Source organism: Pongo pygmaeus, chromosome 12 (genome assembly GCF_028885625.2).
Source record: "Pongo pygmaeus isolate AG05252 chromosome 12, NHGRI_mPonPyg2-v2.0_pri, whole genome shotgun sequence".
Lineage (NCBI taxonomy): Eukaryota > Metazoa > Chordata > Mammalia > Primates > Hominidae > Pongo > Pongo pygmaeus.
The window spans coordinates 107,769,678-107,790,974 of record NC_072385.2 but is presented as its reverse complement, the minus strand read 5'-3'; the positions used below and the strand labels follow the sequence as shown (position 1 = coordinate 107,790,974).

Genomic DNA, 21,297 nt, shown 5'->3' with positions numbered 1-21,297 from the left:
GTGAAACCCCATGTCCACTGAAAATACAACAATTAGCAGGGCATGGTGGTACGCACTTGTAATCCCAGCTACCCGGGAGGGTGAGGCAGGAGAATCACTTGAACCCGGGAGGCAGAGGTTGCAATGAGCCGAGATTGCACCACTGCAGTCCAGCCCGGGCGACAGAGTGAGACTCTACCTCAAAAAAAAAAAATTAAAGATTTAGCCGGGCATGGTGGTGCTTGCCTGTAGTCCCAGCTACTTGGGAGGTTGAAATGGAAGGATCACTTGATCCCAGGAGTTTGAAGCCGCAGTAACCTATGATCACACCACTACACTCCAGCCTGGGCGACAGAGTGAGACCTTGTTTCAAAAAAAAAAAAAAAAGTCCATATACTATATTATCACTGGATATGGAACTTTACCCTGAACCATACAAAAGTATATTATATACAACTGATTCGAGTTTATAATTTCTTTTTTCAGAACTAAATGTTTTATTAACATTTAATTTCCCATAATATTATAATATTAAATGTTCACATAAAGAAAAACCAGAAGAGACTATGGACATTTATAAAATAGGATTACACTAAACAGGTCCCAATAAGTTTTAAAAGATTAAAATCATAAAAAGTGTCTTCTATGACCACAATAGAAAGTAGAAATCAATAACAGAAAGAAAACTGGAAAATTTACAAGTATGTGGAAATTACATAACATATGTGGAAATAACTAATGAGTCAAAGAAGAAATCACAGGTGAAATTAGAAAATTCCTTGAGATAAATAAAAACTAAAATGCAACATACTAAAACTTATGGGATACAGCAAAAGCAGTGCAAACAGGGAAATCTATAGTTGTAAAGGCCTATATTTAAAAATGAAGAAAGATCTCAAATCAGCAATTTAATTTTACACCTCAATGAACTAGAAAAAGAACAAATTAAACCCAAAGTTAACAGAAGGAGAGAAATGGTAAAGATTAGAGTGGAAATAAACAAAATAGAGTATAGGGAGACAATAGAAAGAAAATCAACAAAACTAAGAGTTGATTTTTTGAAAATAACAGCAAAAGACAAACCCTTAGCTGGATTAAGAAAAAAAAAAAAAGAAGACTGAAATAATAACTAAAATTAGAAATGAAAGGAGACTTCATAAATGATGCCACAGAAATGAAAAGGATTAAAGAGACTATGATGAATAATTATATGTCAACAAACTGGAAAACTTAGAAGAAATGGATAAATTCCTAGAAACATATAAGCAGCATGACTAAATAATGAAAAAATAGAAATCCAAACAGATCTCTAAGTAGTAAAGACATTGAATCAGTAATCAAAAACCTCCCAAAAAAGAAAAGCCCTGGACCGGATGGCCTCAGAGAATTCTGCAAAACATTTAATGGAGAATTAACAATTCTCAAACTCTGCCAAAAAAAAAATTAAAGAAAAAGGAACATTTTCAGTCTCATTTTATTAGGCCAGCATTATCCTGATACCAAAGGCAGACAAGGATCCTGTGAGAAAACTACAGACCAATATCCTCGATGAATATTGATGCAAAAATCTTCAACAAAATCTTAGCAAACTGAATTCAACAGCACACAAAAAGTTCATACATCATGAACAAGTGGGATTTAGCTCTGGGATGCAAGGATGGTTCAACACACAAAAATCAATAAATGTAATACACTGACAGAATGAAGGATAACAATCACATGATCAACTTAATTGTTGCAGAAAAAGCACTTGACAAAATTCAACACCCTTTCATGATAAAAAACACTCTACAAACTAGGATTATAAATAAATTACTGGCTGGGTGTGGTGGCTCATGCCTGTAATCCCAGCACTTCAGAAGGCTGAGGTGGGTGGATCACATGAGGTCAGGAGTTCGAGACCAGCCTGACCAACATGGTGAAACTCCATCTCTACTAAATACAAAAAATTAGCTGGGCATGGTGGTTCATGCCTGTAATCCCAGCTACTCAGGAGGCTGAGGCAGGAGAATCACTTGAACCTGGGAGGTGGAGGTTGCAGTGAGCCAATATTGTGCCATTGCACTCCAGCCTGGGCAACAGAGTAAGACTCCATATCAAAAAAAAAAAAAAAAAAGAAGTTTTCTCAACACATTAAAGGTCATATACGAAAAGCCCACAGCTAACAGCATACTCAAAGGTAAAAAAAATGAAAATGGAAAAGCTTTCCTTTTCTTAAAGTAAAATTTAAGATCAGGAATAAGGCAAAGATGCCCACTTTGGCTTCTTCTATTCAACATAGTACTGGAAGTCCTAGCCAGAGCAATTAGACAAGAAAAGAAATAAAAGGCATCCAAATTAGAAAGGAAGAAGTAAAATTATCTTTATTCACATATGACATGCTCTTAAATGTGGAAAACCCTAAAGATTCCACAAAAGATTCTAACAAAATAACTGGTAGAGCTAACATACAAATTCAGTAAAGTTGCAGGATACAAAATAAACACTCAAAAATCATTTGTATTTTTATGTACTAACAATGAATAATCTGAATAGGAAATTAAGAAAACAAAACAATTTACAATAGCATCAAAAAAAATAAAATACTTAGGAATAAACTTAACCAAGGAGGTGAAAGACTTGTAACTGAATACTACAAAGCATTGCTGAAAGAAATTTAAAAAGACAAATAAATGGAAAGACATCCCATATTCATGGGTTAGAAGACTTAATATTGTTAAACTGTCCATACTACTCAAAGTACTCTACAAATTTAATGCAACCCCTCTCAAAAATCCCCGTGACTTTTTTTTGATAAATAGAAAAAAAATTAAAATTCATGATCAATATCAAAGGACCCAGAACAGCCAAAAGAATTACAGAGTTGGAGGATTTACAACTACTTCCTGATTTTAAAACGTACTACAAAGCTACAGTAATCAAAATAGTATGGTATTGGCATAAAGACAAACATAGAGACCAATGGAACAGAATAGAGCCCAGAAATACAGCCTCATTTTAAATGGTCAAAGAATCTTTGACAAGGGTGCCAAAGCTGCACAATGAGGAAAGACAAGTCTCTTCAATAAATGATGCTGGGAAAATTGGATATCCACATGCAAAAGAATGATGAACCCTTATCTTATACTGTATACAAAAATTAATCCAGAATAAAGGCCTAAATATAGACGTACAATTATAAAACTCCTAGAAGAAAACATAGGAGAAAAATCTTTGTGACATTGGACTTGGCAATGATTTCTTGGATATGACACCAAAAGCACAGATAACAAAAGCAAAAACAGGACAAATTGAACTACATCAAACTTAAAAACTTTCACACAGCAAAGGAAACAATCAAAAGAGTGAAAAAGCAACCTACAGAATGGGAGGAAAATATTTGTAAACCATATATCAGATAAGGGAATAACAGCCAGAATATATAAAGAGCTCCTATAACTCAATAATAAAAAAACTAAATAATATTATTTTAAATTGGGCAATAGACTTGAATAGACATTTCTCCACAGAAAACATACAGAGGTTCAACAAACACAAGAAAAGATGCTCAACATCACTACTCATCAGGGAAATGCAAATCAGAACCACAATGAGATACCACCTCATTCATTAGGAGGCTCACTATAAAAAAGGAAAAAAAAAAACAGAAAATAATAAGTGTTGGAGAGCATGTGGAGAAATAGGAATCCTTGCGCACTGTTTGTGGGATTGTAAATGGTGCATTTGCTATGGAAAACAGTAGAGCGGTTTCTCAAAAAATTAAAAATAGAATTACCATATGATCCAGCAATCCAAATTCCGGATATATAGCCAAAAGAATTGTAAACAGCAGATATTTGCACATCTATGTTCACTGCAACATTATTCACAATAGCTGATATGTGGAAACAACCTAAATGTCTATCAGTGAAGGAATGGATTTAAAAAATGTGTTATATACATTACAATGGAATATTATTCAGCCTCAAAATAGAAAGAAATCCTGTTACATGCTACAACATGGATGAATCTTGAGGACATTATGCTAGATGAAATAAGCCAATCGCAAACAGACAAATAGCCAGGCGTGGTGGCTTACACCTGTAATCCTTGCACTTTGGGAGGCTGAGGTGGGCAGATCACCTGAGGTCAGGGGTTCAAGACTAGCCTGGCCAACATGGTGAAACCCCGTCTCTACTAAAAATACAAAATTGGCTGGGTGTGGTGGTGCATGCCTGTAATCCCAGTTACTCGGGAGGCTGAGACAGGAGAATTGCTTGAACCTGGGAGGAGGAGGTTTCGGTGAGCCAAGATCGCACCATTGCACTCCAGCCTGGGCAACAAGAGTCAAACTCCATCTCAAAGAAAAAAAAAAGACAAATATTGCATGATTCCACTTATATGAGGCATCTAAAGTAATGAAACTCAAAATCAAAAGCAGGATGGTGGCCAGGGGCTGGCGGGGAGGGAATGGGGAGTTGTTCATGGGCACAGAGTTTCAGTCATACAAGATGGAAAAGTTCTAGATATCTGTTGTACAACAATATGCATTTAATTAACAATACTGTACTGTACACTTAAAAATTAAGAGGGTAGGCTGGGCACAGTGGCTCATGCCTATAATCCCAGCACTTTGGGAGGCTGAGGTGGGAGGATTGCTTGAGCCAGGAGTTAGAGATCAGCCTGGGCAACACAGTGAGACTCCATCTCTCCAAAAAAAAAAAAAGAAAAAAAAGAAAAAGAAAAAGAAAAAATTAGCTAGGTGTGGTGGCACATGCCTATACGGGAGGCTAAGGCAGGAGGATTGCTTGACCCCAGGAGGTCGAGGCTGCAGTGAGCCATGATCACGCCACTGCACTCCAACCTGGGTGACAGAGCAAGACCCTGTCCCCACTAAAATAAAATTTAAAAACAAAAATAAATTAAGAGGTTAAAATTTTGTACTTTTTACCACATTTTTTATTTTATTATTTATTTATTTATTTGAGACAGAGTTTGCTCTGTTGCCCAGGCTGGAGTGCAGTGGCACGATCTCGGCTCACTGCAATCTCTAACTCCTGAGTTCAAGTGATTCTCCTGCCTCAGCCTCCCGAGTATCTGGGATTACAGGTGCCTGCCACCATGCCTAGCTAATTTTTGCATTTTTAGTAAAGACAGGGTTTTGCCGTTTTGCCCAGGCTGGTCTGGAAGTCCTGAGCTCAAGTGATCTGCCCACCTTGGCCTCCCAAAGTGCTGGGATTACAAGCGTGAACCACCGCAATCGGCCCACAATTTTTAAAAACTGGCAAAGAAAAAATTTTAAAAATTTAAAAAAGACAAAGAACAAAACACAAGGCAAAAGTTTTAAATAGACATTTCTAAGGAAGATAGACAAAGGGCCAAAAAGCACATGAAAAGATGTTCTATATCATTGGTCATTAAGGAAATGCAAATCAAAATTACAATGAGAGACCACTTCACTCCCATTAGGACGGCTATAACAAAACCAAACCAACAAACAGGCAAACTGTAAATTAAAAACCAGAAGACAGGCCGGGCGCGGTGGCTCACGCCTGTAATCCCAGCACTTTGGGAGGCTGAGGCAGGCGGATCATGAGGTCAGGAGATCAAGACCATCCTGGCTAACACGGTGAAACCCCGTCTCTACTAAAAATACAACAAAATTAGCCGGGTGAGGTGGTGGGCGCCTGTAGTCCCAGCTACTCCGGAGGCTGAGGCAGGAGAATGGTGTAAACCCAGGACGCAGAGCTTGCAGTGAGCCGAGATCGCTCACTGCACTCCAGCCTGGGCAACAAAGAACGACTCCGTCTAAAAAAAAAAAAAAAAAAAAAACGAAAAAACCAGAAGACAACAAGTGTTGATGGAGATACGGAGAAACTGGAACCCTCATACATTGCTGATGGGAATGTGAAATTGTTCAACTACTACTGTGGAAAACAGTTTGATGGTTCCTCAGTAAGTCTAACATAGAATTACCAAACAACCCAGCAGTTCCACTCCTAGGTATTTACCCAGAAGAACTGAAAACAGGTATTTAAACAAAAACTTGTACAGGAATGTTCTTACCAGCACTATTCACAATAGTCAAAAGGTAGAACAACCCAACTGTCCATCAACTGCTGAAAGCATAACACATATGGTATATCCATACTTTAGAATATTATTCAGTCATAAAAAGTAACATAGTATTGATACACACTACAGTATAGATGAACAGATAAAACATTATGGTAAATGAGTGAAGCCAGACACAAAAGGCCACTTGTTATATGATTCCATCATATGAAATAGCCAGAAGAGGCACATCTACAGAGACAGGAAACAAATTAGTGGTTGCCAGGGCTGAGGATTGAAGTGGGGAGTGGCTGCTTGCTTAATGGGCATGGAATTTCCTTTTAGGTGATGAAAATGTCCTGGAACTAGTGAGGATGATTGCACAACATGCGAATGTACTAAATGCCACTGAATTGTACCTTTTTTTTTTTTTTTTTTCAGAGACAGGGTCTTTCCCTTTTGCCCAGGCTGGAGTGAAGTGGCTTGATCATATAGCTCACTATAACTTCGAACTCTTGGGCTCAAGTGATCCTCCTGCCTCAGCCTCCCTAGTAGCTGGGACTACAGGTACGTACCACCACACCTGGCTAATTTTTCTATTTTTTGTAGAGACAAGGTCTTGCTATATTGCCCAGCCTGGTCTCAAACTCCAGGCCTCAAGCAATCTTCCTGTCTCAAAATGTTAAAATTACAGGCATGAGCCACTGTGCTTAGCCTAAATTGTAAATTCTTAAATGATGAATTTTAAATTTGTTGTGAATGTAAATTTATGTGAATGTTACCTCGATTTTAAAAAATAGTGTTACATAATTTAATCAATAGTTCATTAGTAAATTAAACAGATTTGTTAGTGATGGAAGATGTCTGAGTTACCTGGAGTTACCCACAGCGAATCTGTACGGATCTGCGGCAATCTCAGTTCTTGCCTCCGTGGAAGAAAGAATTCAACTGAGAGGCATAAGGCAGAAGAGACAGAGGCACGTTTCAGAGCAGGAGTGGAAGTTTATTAAAAAGCTTTAGAACAGTAAGGAAAGGAAGGAAAGGGGAAAAAAAAAGAAGAAAAGTACAACTTGGAAGAGGGCCAAGTGGGATGACCTGAGAAACCAGTGTGCAGCTTGACCTCTGGACTTGGGGCTTTATATATTGGCATACTTCCGGGATCTTGCATTATAACTTCTCCCCACTCCTGAGATCTTACTGGGAAGCTGCTGATCAGTTTCAGGTATTTTCTATCTATTAGGAAACTGTCCTTCCCTGGCACCAGCTGTGACCAATTATTACTTTAGAGAAACAGGTGGCCAGGCACAGTGGCTCATGCCTGTAATCCCAGCACTTTGGGAGGCCGAGAAGGGCAGATCACCTGAGGCCAGGAGTTCGAGACCAGCCTGGCCAACATAGTGACACCTCCCCTCACCATTTCTACTAAAAATGCAAAAATTAGTCGGGCTTGGTGGCGCAGGCCGGTAGTCCCAGCTACTTGGGAGGCTGAGGCAGGAGAGTCTCTTGAAGCCAGGAGGCAGAGGTTGCAGTGAGCCGAGATCATGCCACTGAACTCCAGCCTGGGTGACAGAGCAAGACCCTGTCTCAAAAAAATAAATAAATAAATAAAGAGTCTGTAATCCCAGCTACTTGGGAGGCTGAGGCAGGAGAATCGCTTGAACCTGGGAGGTGAAGGTTGCAATGAGCTGAGATTGTGCCACTGCACTCCAGCCTGGGGGACAGAGTGAGACTTCGTCTCAAAAAAAAAATAAAATAAAATAAAAAATAAAAAAAAAGAAAAAAGATTCCACTGACAACACAAATAAATAGAAATCTGTAATTTGATTAAAAATTAGAGATTCTCATGTCATGTAATAGTGATTTCACAGTGAGTTTTGAGTTTACATTGGGTTCACTAGTGAGGCCAGGACCATAACATGAAAGATAATCCAATTGACCATGAAGGCATTCCCATCAGCTATTCAGTCACTCTGTAGGTGACGGGGTGGGAGCTTTCCCACAACTTCTGGAAACTCCTTGGTTTGCCTAGAGCAGTGAATCCAGGGTTTTCAGTTGCTGACTTCCATTCCTGCTGCCAGGATTGGCTGCTTGGTGGTGAGGAGGCTGGTGCAAACACCTGCAAAGCAGGTGGTCAGGGTAAATTTGTCTTATTATAAGACTTGTCTTATTATAAAAGTAACAATCAACCAGGCGTGGTGGCTCACTGTAATCCTAGTACTTTGGAAAGTCGAGGTGGGCGGATCACCTGAGGCCAGGGGTTCAAGACCAGCCTGGCCAACATGGTGAAACCCTGTCTCTACTAAAAATGATTTTTAAAAAAGTGAGCCAGGTGTGGTGGTGCATGACTGTAATCCCAGCCACTCGGGAGGCTGAGGCAGGAGAATTGCTTGAACCCGGGAGGCAAAGGCTGCAGTGAGCTGAGATCGCGCCACTGCACTCCAGCCTAGGTGACAAAGCCCGTGAGACTCTGTCTCAAAAAAAAAAAAAAAAAAAAAGTACCAATTATGCTATGGTTTTGTGCTGGGAACAACTCTATTTCCTCAGGAACTAGGGGATCTCGCTCCTTTTCCTGTTCTGATTCCAAGGGAATGCCAGTGTGTCAACTCCTAGGATTTGCTGCCATCTTCAAGATGTCAGGTCTTAAATCTGGAGAAGGAAGCTACACCACGCTTTTGGAGCCATGCGTATTATCCAGGTCTATCTATTGCTCAGATTGGCAGAGGAGTGCTTTTGGTGTTTATCTTAAAGTAAGTCATCACCCAACCCAAGGTCACCTAGATTTTCTCTTGTGTTATTCTCTAGGAGTGCCAATATTTTATATTTTACATTTAGGTCTATGATCCATTTTGAAATAATTTTTGTGAAGGATGTAAGGTCTTTGTCTAGATTCGTTTTTTTGTTATATGTATGTCCAATCGTTCTGGTACCATTTGTTGAAAAAGACTGTGCTTTTTCCATTGAATTGCCTCTCCTCCTTTGTCAGAGATCAGTTGACCATATTTGTGTGGATCTATTTCCGAGCTCTCTATTCTATTCCATTGATGTATTTGTCTTATTGCACAGATTGGAATTTCAGGGGAATTGTTGGACAATCTGTCTCAGGTGACAAAGGCAAAGCTGTTGGATCCCCAGCTAATGAATGACTTGGCTCACAGAAAAGATGTTGCATTATTTCTACATTTTTATTTATTTATTTATTTATTTTTTTTGTGAGACAGTCTCGCTCTGTCACCCAGGCTGGAGTGCAGTGGCACAATCTTGGCTCACTGCAAGCTCCGCCTCCTGGGTTCACACCATTCTCCTGCCTCAGCCTCCCACGTAGCTGGGACTACAGGCACCTGCCACCACACCCAGCTAATTTTTTGTATTTTTAGTAGAGACGGGGTTTCCCTGTGTTAGCCAGGATGGTCTCAATCTCCTGACCTCGTGACCCGCCCACCTCGGCCTCCCAAAGTGCTGGGATTACAGGTGTGAGCCACCTCGCCCTGCCTATTTCTACAGTTTTACTCCATCATTTGCTGTCACTTAAGCCCAGATGACACGGGGTCCATCTGAAAGGTTCATTCAGGCAAGTGTGATTCTGAAATGGTGTGAAAGACCACTGACACAAAACCTCTCTTTTAGGAAACAGTTTGAATAATTTTTTTTTTTTTTTTTTTTTTTTTTTTTTTTTTTTTTTGAGACAGAGTCTCGCTGTGTCGCCTAGGCTGGCGTGCAGTGGCACGTAACCTCCACTTCCCGAGTTCAAGCGATTCTCCTGCCTCAGCTTCCTGAGTAGCTGGGATTACAGGTACCCACCACCATGTCCGGCTAATTTTGCATTTTTAGTAGAGATGGGGTTTCACCATGTTGGTCAGACTGGTCTTGAGCTCTTGGTCTCAAGCAATCCACCTGCCTCGGCCTCCCAAAGTGCTGGGATTACAGGCATGAGCCACTGTGCCCGACCCAGATAAAGTAATTTTTAAAGGATTCTGAAACTTGCCATGTTTTGAAAATAAAAAACACCATTTAAAAAGCAAGAGATGGGCTGGGTGCAGTGGCACATGCCTGTAATTCCAGCACTTTGGGAGGCCGAGGCAGGTGGATCACTTGAGGTCAGGAGGTCGAGACCTGTCTGGCCAACATGGCGAAATCCTGTCTCTACTAAATACAAACATTAGCCAGGCGTGGTGGTGCACGCCTGTAATCCCAGCTACCTGGGGTCTAAGGCATGAGAATTGCTAGAACATGGGAGGCACTTGAACCAGTGAGCCGAGATCGCTCCAGCTTGGACGACAGAGTTAGACTCTGTCTCAAAAAAATAAAATAAATAAATAGGAAGAGATGAAAAGGATAATAAAGCTTCGGTTTTAAAATGTCTTAGAATGAAGCATACATTTTTGTTCTTGCGCCCAGCTTCTTCTCGCCTCTCACCCTAGCTTCCCGGTATTGGAAGAAGGGACCGTCCTCTTCCTTGTCCCGGCCCCCTAAATCCTGCCATTGAAAGGATTGAATGGCGCGGACTGGAGGTGTGCGCAGCAGCAGCAGGGGGTCCCCAGCTAATCGATACCCGAAGTAGCAGTTGCTAGAGAAGCATTCTGCCCGCTTCACTATGGCGGCACTTCCTCCAGACTCCTGGCAGCCACCCAATATTTACTTGGAGACCAGCATGGGAATAATTATACCGGAGCTGTATTGGAAGCATGCTCCAAAGACCTGTAAGAACTGCTGAGATGACTCGTTGAGGTTACTACAGTGGCACAAAATTCCACAGAATCATCAAAGATTTCATGATCCAAAAAGGTGACCCAACAGGGACAGGTCGAGGTGGTGCATTTATCTATGGCAAACAGTTTGAAGATGAGCTGCATCCAGACTTGAAATTCATGGGGCCTGGAATTCTCACAATGGCCAATGCAGGACTAGGCACCAATGGCAGCCAGTTCTTTGTGACCCTCGCCTCCAGCCAGTGGATCGACAGCAAACACACCATTTTTGGCCAAGTGTGCCAGGGGATAGGAATGGTGAATCTAGTAGGAATGGTAGAAACAAACTCCCAGGACCGCCGTGTGAACCCTGTGAAGATCATTAAGGCATACCCTTCTGGGTAGACTTGCTGCTGTCTTGAACAGGTCTTCTGAGATGGCCCCAGTGAACCAGCTTCCCAATGACCTAGAATGACATGTAATGCTAAATTTCATTTTGGCCTTGCAAATCACGATGCTTAGGAAGCCTGCAGTCTTAGGTGAGTTAGAGATGGAAGTGCATTTTAATAGGATGCTTCTTTTCTCTTCCCCCAGTGCCTAGGTTGACAGAGCATTTGCACAGATGCCCCTGTTTATCCATACGTTACTACTTACTGCACGTGACGCATAATGCTCCTTGTGCCTGGCTGCTCTGATATTCTTGGAACAAAATGCAGCAGACGCTGTCATTTCTCAATGTTTTTGCCTAACCAAACTTCTTCCTGATTTATATTCTGGCCTACACTGCAGTCTTTGATGGCTGACAGTCACAGAATTCAAAACTAAATAGTGTCTATCAGCCCTCTTAACTTTGTGCACACCATATTTCAGTTTCCTATGTTTGTTCTTCTAGGGGATGTATGCATCTGCCTCTATATTTTCCCTCTCAAAAGCAGAACATCTGCTGGGCACGGTGGCTCACGCCTGTAATCCCAGCACTTTGGGAGGCCGAGGCGGGTGGATCACCTGGGCTTAGGAGTTAAAGACCAGCCTGGCTAACATGGTACAACCCGGTCTCTACTAAAAATACTAAAATTAACCAGATGTGGTGGTGCATGCCTGTAGTTTGAGCTACTGGGGAGGCTGAGGCCAGAGAATCCCTTGAACCTGGGAGGCAGAGGTTGCAGTGAGCCGAGATCGAGCCACTGCACTCCAGCCTGGGCGACAGAGCAAGACTCTGTCTCAAAAAAAGAAAAAGAAAAAAAAAAAACCCACAAAAGCCAGAACATCAACACTGCTGTTTCTGACACCTAGACATCCCACGTAAAGCCACACTGACTTTTTGCCAAATGAAAAACACATCCAAAAATCAAGTTTCTAAGAAGTGGGGAATAATAATGGGTAATAATCAAGAAATGAATTTATTAAAAGGAAGCAGAAGAATTGACCATCTTTGTCCCAGAGAAGAGGAGAAATCTGTAGTGAGCACAAGGACAGACTATGAATTCTCCGTAAAAAGTAGTACTCTCAAAAAGAAGTGTCACTTAAGTTTTCTTAACCTAAGACTTTAGAGAAATTAGATATGAGATTTTTATACATTAAGTTGTTGGACTTTTTTTTATTCTTTCTGGATTTTGGAGAGAGGAGTAGGAGAGGAAGAAAGTTAATATAATACCTATGTAATACATAGAAACTTCTAAAATAAAATGTCATCAATGATTGAAATTGCAAACAAACAAAAATGTCTTAGTGATTACAGAGCTTAATTAAAATCAATTTTACAAAACTAAAAATATAGAATGAGCCAGGTGCAGGGGTGAGCGCCTGTAGTCTCAGCTCTTTGGGAGGCCGAGGCAGGAGGATTGTTTGAGACCAGGAGTTCAAGGTCAGCCTGGGCAACAAAGTGAGTCTCATCTCTAAAACAATAAAAATTTATTAAATTAAAGTAAATAAAATTTAGAGTAATGAATATAGTGAAACATTATAATTTATGACATTTTCCCTTAAGTTTACTGTTTCGAGACAAAGGTTTTATTTGTTTTGGCTAAATATGCATTATTTGCTTAAAAATAATAGACTTGGATAATATTCATGGCTCCAAAAGCATGGTATAACCTCCTTCTCCAGATTTAAGACCTGATGTTTTGAAGGTGGCAGCAAGTCCTAGGAGTTGACATACTGATTCCTTATATAACTGGGACCTATTTCTGTTGCCCATTTCAGGCAACTGCCATGGGATTGTAACTACAAACCCTGCTGCCAACCCGAGGACATCAGCTGACAGCCATCTGAGGACAGTCACAATTCTGAGTCTGTACAATGTCCAGTCAGAGTTGCTCAGTGGGGTAAATAATTACCTCAATCATATACCCCATACACTGTCTAATCCTAAATCTTGTAAAAGAGAACCTGGAGGAGAACAGAAAATACAGTTTGAACAAAATGTTGAAACTGTATCCATGGAAGTTACTTAGTGATTGTGAATGAAATGAAAGACAACTCCAAACAAATCAAAAGGTAGGTTATGTATGTTCGGTGCAAGTAATAAATGCCTACATTTGAAATAAAGATGTAGTGAAAGACTTACTCTCAGCAAAGAAACTTAGGGTGAATGAGGGCACAGTGGTCACCTCCCTGGGTGACCTTTGAGGTGGCCAGCTGGCTGTGGCCTGCTGTGGAGGACCCGCCATCCCCACAAACTCGCACCTTGACCCGTTTCCCAGGGCCTCTGCCCAATAAGCCTTTGCCCTAGTGGGGAACAGCTGGGCTGTGAGGCCCAGTGCTACCATTCTTTCTTTCTTTCTCTCTCTCTTTTTTATTTTTATTTTTTGAGACAGGATCTCGTTCTGTTGCCCAGGCTGACAGAGCCTTGGCTCACTGCAGCCTCGACCTCCCTGGCTCAAGTGATCCTCCCACCTCAGCCTCCCAAGCAACTGGACCACAAGCTTGCACCACTACACTTAACTAGTGTATATATATATATTTAGAGATGGGGGTCTCACGATGTTGCCCAGACTGGTCTGGAACTCCTAGGCTCAAGCGATCCACCTGCCTTGGCCTCCCGAGGTACTGGGATTACAAGGCATGAGCCACTGCACCCTGCTATGAGGACTCTTTTAATTCCTGTTTTACAATGAGAGACAGTGGTGTGCTGGCAAATGTTTTACAACCACACTCCAGAAAAAAAAAGAGTCCTGATTCATAAGATTTGCCAGTTTCTGTAGTGTAAATACACCCACCGTGGTCAATTTCAAGCTATCAACATGCTATCCCTGGACACAGAGTTGCGAAGAAATGGATAGCAGCACAACATTATATAGTTTTTCTACTGTGCAGATATGGACATCAATAACCCCAAGAGCACAGAAAATAGTAAAACGGGCCTGGCACGGTAGCCCAGCTGTAATCCCAGCACTTTGGGAGGCTGAGGTGGGAGGACTGCTTGGCCTCTGCAGTGGCCATGACCGGGCCACTGCACTCCAGCCTGGGCGACACAGCAAGACTCTGTCTCGAAAAAGAAAAGAAAAGAATAGAATGTAATAAAATAATAAGGAAATGATGAGTCAAATATTTATTATGGTTGTGTCATATAATTTATTTGTAACTTTTTAGAATTTAATTTAAAATAACGGCTGTCTTTAATAATCTACTTGCAAAATTCCTGAAATTTTGACAATTAGCTTTTTTTAAAATTACTATTTATTTATTTATTTATTTTGAGACAGAGTCTCACTCTGTCACCCAGGCTGGACTGCAGTGGTATGGTCTCTGCACCGCAACCTCTGCCTCCTGGGTTCAAGTGATTCTTGTGCCTCAGCCTCCCAAGTAGCTGGGATTACAGGCAGGTGCCACCATACCCAGCTAATTTTTGTATTTTTAGTAGAGACGGGGTTTCGCCATCTTGGCCAGGCTGGTCTCAAACTCCTGGGCTCAAGTGATGCACCCGCCTCGGCCTCCCGAAGTGCTGGGATTACAGATGTGAGCCACTACGCCCGGCCTGACAATTAGCTTTTGCCACCACTGGGCAAGTAACTTGCACAGTCAATCATCCTTTCAGTCATAGGCCACTTTGCCTCATCTGCTGATGCCTGCAGTTAGCCAGGCACCATGTTAGTCCTTGTGGGGAATCAATTTGGAATAGATATATATCTATTCTCCTACAAGGATAGACATGGTGTCTGGGGAGGTGTATAGAAGTAAATGACTAAAATGTAGTATAATAAGTGTTATGGCAGTGGTGTGACATGCACATTGAGGAGAGATTAATCTGATTTATCTTGGGGAATTAGACTGTTTTATTTGTTTGTTTCATGAGACAGGGTCTCACCCTGTTGCCCAGGCTGGAGTGCAGAGGCACGATCATGGCTCCCTGCAGCCTTGACCTCTTAGGCTCAGGTGATCCTTCCACCTCAGACTCCCGAGTAGCCGGGACTATAGGCAGGTGCCACCACTCGGCTAATTTTTGTAGTTTTTGTAGAGGCAGAGTTTTACCATGTTGCCCAGGCTGGTCTCAAACTCTTGGGCTCAAGTGATCCACCCGCCTCAGCCTCCCAAAGTGCTGGGATTTCAGGTGTGAGTCACCGTGCCTGGCCAGACAGCTTTTTTTTTTTGAGATGGAGTTTCACTCTTGCTGTCCAGGCTGGAGTGCAATGGTGCAATCTCAGCTCACTGGAACCTCTACCTCCCAGGTTCAAGCAACTCTGCCTTAGCCTCGCAAGTAGCTGGGATTACAGGCACCTGCCACCATGCCCAGCTAATTTTTTGTGTTTTTAGTAGAGACGGCATTTCACCATGTTGGCCAGGCTGGTCTCGAACTCCTGACCTCAGGTGATCCACCTGCCTTGGCCTCCCAAAGTGCTGGGATTACAGGCATGAGCCACCGTGCCTGGCCCTAGCTAGACAGCTTTAAAGGAAAGCACAACCAATGATCAACAGATCGCTGACATCACAAAAAGAGAGACAACCTGACATTATGTGCATCCTGATCCTAACGGAAGAACCACCATCTCCTATGACATGTTATGTCAAAAAATAAAACTCAATCTGAATTTTAAGTCACTACATTCTATTACTAATTTAAAGAAAACCAGAAGAAAGAGCAACATGTTAAGCTACCCTAATTTAAAATAATGGCTGTCTTTAATAATCTACTTGCAAAATTCCTGAAATTTTGACAATTAGCTAAGGGATGGAATTAACAAAATGCAGACTGTAGGAAGGACTATAAGAGTAATGATCCAGTTTCTTTCTTTTTTTTTTTTTTTGAGATGGAGTCTAGCCCTGTCGCCCAGGCTGGAGTGTAATGGCGTGATCTTGGCTCACTGCAACCTTCACCTCCCAGGTTCAAGTGATTCTCCTGCCTCAGCTTCCCAAGTAGCTGGGATTACAGGCATGCACCCCCATGCCTGGCTAATTTATTTTTGCATTTTTAGTATAGACGGGGTTTCACCACGTTGGTCAGGCTGCTCTTGAACTCCTGACCTCAAGTGATTCACCTGCCTTGTCCTCTCTAAGTGCTGGGATTACAGGCATGAGCCACTATGCCTACACCTGGCTGATTATTAGGTTTTTAGTTGTGAAATATTATTGTGGTTATAATGTAAAAAAAAAAAGAAAAGTTTCTAAGCTGGGCATGGTGGCCCATGCCTGTAGCTCTAGCTACTCAGTAAGCTGAGGTGGGAGGGTCTCATGTTCCAGCCTAGCCTGGCAAAATAGCAAGACACCATTTAAAAAAAAAGTTTCTATCTTTAGAGGTAGATATAGAGATATTGACAGGTAAAATAGTGGGCTCAGTGGCCCATACCTGTAGTCCCACCCACTTGGGAGGATTGTTTGAGCCCAGAAGTTCAAGACCAGCCTAGGAAGCATAGTAAGACCCTCTCTTTTAAAAAATACAAAGAAAGGCCAGGCGCAGTGGCTCACGCCTATAATCAAAACACTTTGGGAGGCCGAGGCAGGCAGATCACCTGAGGCAGGGGTTCAAGACCAGCCTGGCCAACATGGTGAAACCTTGTCGCTACTAAATAATACAAAAATTAGCCAGGCATGGTGGCGGGCGCCTGTAATCCCAGCTACTTGGGAGGCTGAGGCAGGGAGAATTGCTTGAACCTGGGAGGCGGAGGTTGCAGTGAGCTGAGATTGTGCCATTGTACTCTAGCCGGGGTGACATGGTGAGACTGTCTCAAAAAAAAAAAAAAAAAATAGAAAAACTAAAAGAAAACTAGTAATGATGTTTGCAAGATACGATGAATACTAAAAACACTAAATGGTAAACTTTAGATGGGTGAATTGTATAGTATGTGAATTATATTTCAATAAAGTTGTTTTTAACACTCCAACATGGGTGGCAGAGGGAGACCCCATCTCTAAAAAGAAAAAAAAAAGAAAACTTTTTTTTTTTTTTTAATTTAGTGAGGAAGGGATATAAGCAGGTACGCAAAAATCAGATCAGCTGTGGGTTGGTAGGTGCTAAAGCTGGAAGATGAGCACATGGGAAGTCACATGCTATTATCTCTAGTTGTGTCTACATTTAGAATGTTCTGAAATAAAAAGTTAAATACAATATTACCTAAATTTCTCGTAGGTGCTTTCCTAAATGTTCCCTGGCTTCACCCAGTTCATGATCCCAGAAAAGGCCATCTGTCCTCTAGATGGGGTGGGGCAGGGTACTTTATAAATAATAACCCTAGCTGCTGTGGGCAGCTTTCCCTGCCTCTACTCCATTGACCTCTATGCTCTGCCCACAGGAAGCTTGGCCAGCCTCTGCCACAGCCTGGCCTCTGGGTCAACAGTGGGCCTCTGGTAGGGCTGTGACTCCTCCCTACTTTTTCCTCCCCTCCAGCCAATAGGGCACCACCTTCTTTCCTTTTTTTAATTTTTTTTTATTTTTGAGACAGTGTCTTGCCCCATCACCCAGGCTGGAGTGCAGTGGCATGATCACGGCTCACTGCAGCCTCAACCTCCTGGGCTCAAGTGATCCTCCTGCCTCTGCCTCCCGAGTAGTTGGGACCACAGGAGCACACCACCATGCCTGGCTAGGTTTTGTATTTTTTGTAGAGATGGAGTTTCACTATGTTGCCGGCCTAGTCTCAAACTCCTGGGCTCAAGTGATCTGCTGGCCTCAGCCTCCCATAGTGGTGGGATACTGTGCTGGGCCAGGCTCCACCTTCTACTTGTCACTGCCAGCGCTGTCAGAGTGGAGCCCACCGCAGAGGAGCTGGGATCCCCTTGGCTGGGCTCTTTCTTCTGTTCCTCCTCCCTCTCTTTCCCCCAGCTGACTCTCCTGGAGCAGGAAGCACAGGCCCAGCCACACATAGCACCTAGGCCCCAGACTCTCCCACGGCCACACCCAGCCACACAGCCTGGCCTCTCTGCCCAGCATCTTCCTCCCTCTTGGTGCCCTCTTGGCTCTCCTTCCTGCAATCTCAGTCCGAGGAAAGATCTAAACATTTCTGCCTCCAAGAGAAGCTGAGTTCCTTCCTGCAGGGCTCCCGAGCCTCAGCAAATCAAGTGATGTATGTGTCTGGACACTTGTGTCAGGTCCCTGGAGACCCGACAACGGTTAAGAAACCCTGGAAAGGCTCTGGAACATTCTGCAACAGTGAGGAGGTGGGTCTATTTAAGAAGCCCTGGAGAGGCTCTGGAACATTCTGCAACGGTGAGGAGGTGGGTCCATTTAGTTAGGTGAATCTGCCTGATGTCTCACACTGGTGTTGTCCCTAACTCAGCCGAAATCAAGGGTTATAGGTTTTGGGTGTGAAATAGGCAGGGTGCCTGGGGGAGAGAAGATCCAAACTGTGAACAAAAGCCTGGCTGGGACTGGAGCTCCTGGGAAGAGGTGGCTGGGGCTCCATGACACCTGGTGGAAGAGGAATTGCCAGCACTTGGTGACTAGTTTGGTATAAAGGTTAGGAGAAGATTTCCAGGTTGGGAGACCAGGGTAAAGGAGATGTCCTCAGCTGGGATAGAAAATAAAAGGGGACCCAGTTCAAGTGTGATTGTGGAAATGGAAGTGGCTGTGAATGCCTTGTGGGGGCGAAGGGGTAGAGCTGGAAGTTGAGGTCGGGAGCTGAGGAGAGCCGGCCATGCTGAGTAAGAGAAGCCATTGTAGATGTGGCGTCTCTGTCCAGGGCGCAGGGAGAAGGTGACCACGTGGCTCAATGCCAGTTTACACCTGCTATCTGGAGCCCAGGCTACCTGTGCCTGTTGTCCCAGCTGGGTGGGGAGGCGGTTAGTACCGGCTTCCCTCTTAAAAGTCTCCCAGTTAGGATGATACACGGTCACCCTAAAGAGAGACCCTACAGGGTAGGGGAAGAAAAGTGAATCTGAAGCAGCACCCTTCTCATTCACTTGCTTCTTCCGGCCTTTTCACTCTCCTGTCTCAGACCTTCCATTCCCTTCTTTTCTTTTTTTGAAATGGAGTTTTGCTCTGTCACCCAGGCTGGAGTGTAGTGGCACGATCTCAGCTCACTGCAACCTCTGCCTCCCAGGTTCAAGCAATTCTCCTGCCTCAGCTTCCTGAGTAGCTGGGATTACAGATGTAGCTGGGATTACAGACAAGCACCACCATGCCCGGCTAATTTTTCACCTGGCTAATTTTTGTATTTTTAGTAGAGACAGGGTTTCACCATGTTGGCCAGGCTGGTCTCGAACTCCTGACCTCAAGTGATCCACCTGCCTTGGCCTCCCAAACTGTTGAGATTACAGGTGTGAGCCACCGCGCCCGGCCCATTCCCTTCTTAAGACTCCTATATTTTCACTGTATTTTCTTTTCTCCTCCTGCCAGGCTTCTCCTTCCCACTTCCCTGGGAAAGAACCCACCCCACCCCTACAGACTCAGGAGAGCCCAGTCCATCTGGGCTGCCTGAGTCACCAGGGTGAGCAGCTCTTCCCCGGCCGGGGTGAGCTGGCTGGGTTTGGGCCAGGCTGGGGAAGGGCCTCAGTCAAGTTGGCAGGCAGGGGTCCTGCCTTCTGGACACAGTGCTGCCTCTTTCCTGCCGTGTGACCTTAGAGCAAAGCATTTCTGCTCTTGGAGTCTCAGTTTTTTCCGCTGCAGCAGATGAGGATTGAACCACTGATCTAAAACTTCTCTTCTCACTGAGAAGTGGTGTTCATCTTGTCAGCTGCCATTTCTCGTGGGGTTCAAGCCATAAGATGCCAGGTGTCAGTCACCTCAGAAGAGAGGGTTTTGTTTGTATTTGGTGGGGTTCTTCCGGGGGTACCGAGGCTAAGGACTGGTGGATCGAGGCGGGTGGATTACTTGAGGTCGGAGTTCGAGACCAGCCTGGCCAACATGGTGAAACCCTGTCTCTACTAAAAATACAAAAATTAGCCAGGCGAAAAATTAGCCGGGCATGGTGGTGCTTGTCTGTAATCCCAGCTACATCTGTAATCCCAGCTACTCAGGAAGCTGAGGCAGGAGAATTGCTTGAACCTGGGAGGCAGAGGTTGCAATGAGCCGAGATCGTGCCACTACACTCCCATGAGGGAGCAGCCTAGGGACTAACGCCCGCTGGCTCGGTGAGATCAGCCAGGCCCGCATCATCCCCCAATTACCTGCAGAGGGCGCCGCAGACACAGAGAGGACGAGGCCGAGGCCGAGGCCGAGGCCATCTAAGCTTCTGGGAAGGGGGTCCCAAAGGAAGCCCCCGAGCTGGAGTCCAGAGGGCTTGGAAGGAAGAGGTGAGGACAGCAGAAAAGCAAACGCAAATTAAAAGAAGGGAACGAAGGCTGGGCGCGGTGGCTCACGCCTGTAATCCCAGCGCTTTGGGAGGCCGAGGTGGGCGGATCGCTTGAGGTCAGGAGTTCAAGACCAGCCTGGCCAATATGGTGAAACCCCGTCTCTACTAAAAATACAAAAAAATTAGCCAGGCGTGGTGGCGGGTGCCTGTCATCCCAGCTACTCCGGAGGCTGAGGTGGGAGGATCGCTTGAGCCCGGGAGGTGGAGGTTGCAGTGAGCCGAGATCGCGCCACTACACTCCAGGCTGGGCGATAGAGCGAGACCCAGTCCCAAAAAAAGAGAAGGAAAAGAGAGAAGGGATGGTGGCGGTGGGGGAGGAGGGCGGTTCTAGTAACAATCCGAGAGGGGACCGCAGCACCGGTTACGCCCTCGAACCTCGGCCTCCTCATCTACAGAATGGACGCAGTCCACCACACCGCGTGCTGCGGGAGCGTTGGAGCGCCGGTTCACAGGACACAGGGCCATCGGCTAAGGGGGCGCTGAGAACGTGGAAGGTGCTCTATGGTGGGGCGCTGTAGGGTGCTCTTGGGCAGTAGGGTTGGAGTCAAATCCGGGTTGAAGTCCTGGCTGCCACCTGATGTCTGCGCCTCAGTTTGCTCATCAGTAAAATGGGGTTAAGGAGGCTGCCTCGCCCAGCTCCACGGAGCCGGAGGTGATGAAGGTCCTGGAAGAGCTGAATTCAGAACCCGAGCTTTGGGCGACGGAGCCGGACAGGGCGCGGGTGGGCGCGGCCTCCGGGAGGCCGGCACGAGGCGGAGCGGCGGGGCCCGGACACACCCAGCCAGAAGGAGGAGGCCGAGCCCGCGCCGACTCCGCAGATGCCGCTCGGGACTTCGTTGTCCCTCCAGGCGCCCGCCCTGGGGTCCTCCATCACCCGCCGT

General features: G+C 44.4%; 1 pseudogene; it reads left to right on the top strand.

The window, feature by feature from the left end:
* Window positions 1–10,603: 10,603 nt before the first annotated feature.
* LOC129026896 (peptidyl-prolyl cis-trans isomerase-like 1) lies at window positions 10,604–11,102 on the top strand (annotated as a pseudogene).
* The last annotated feature ends 10,195 nt before the right edge of the window (window positions 11,103–21,297 follow it).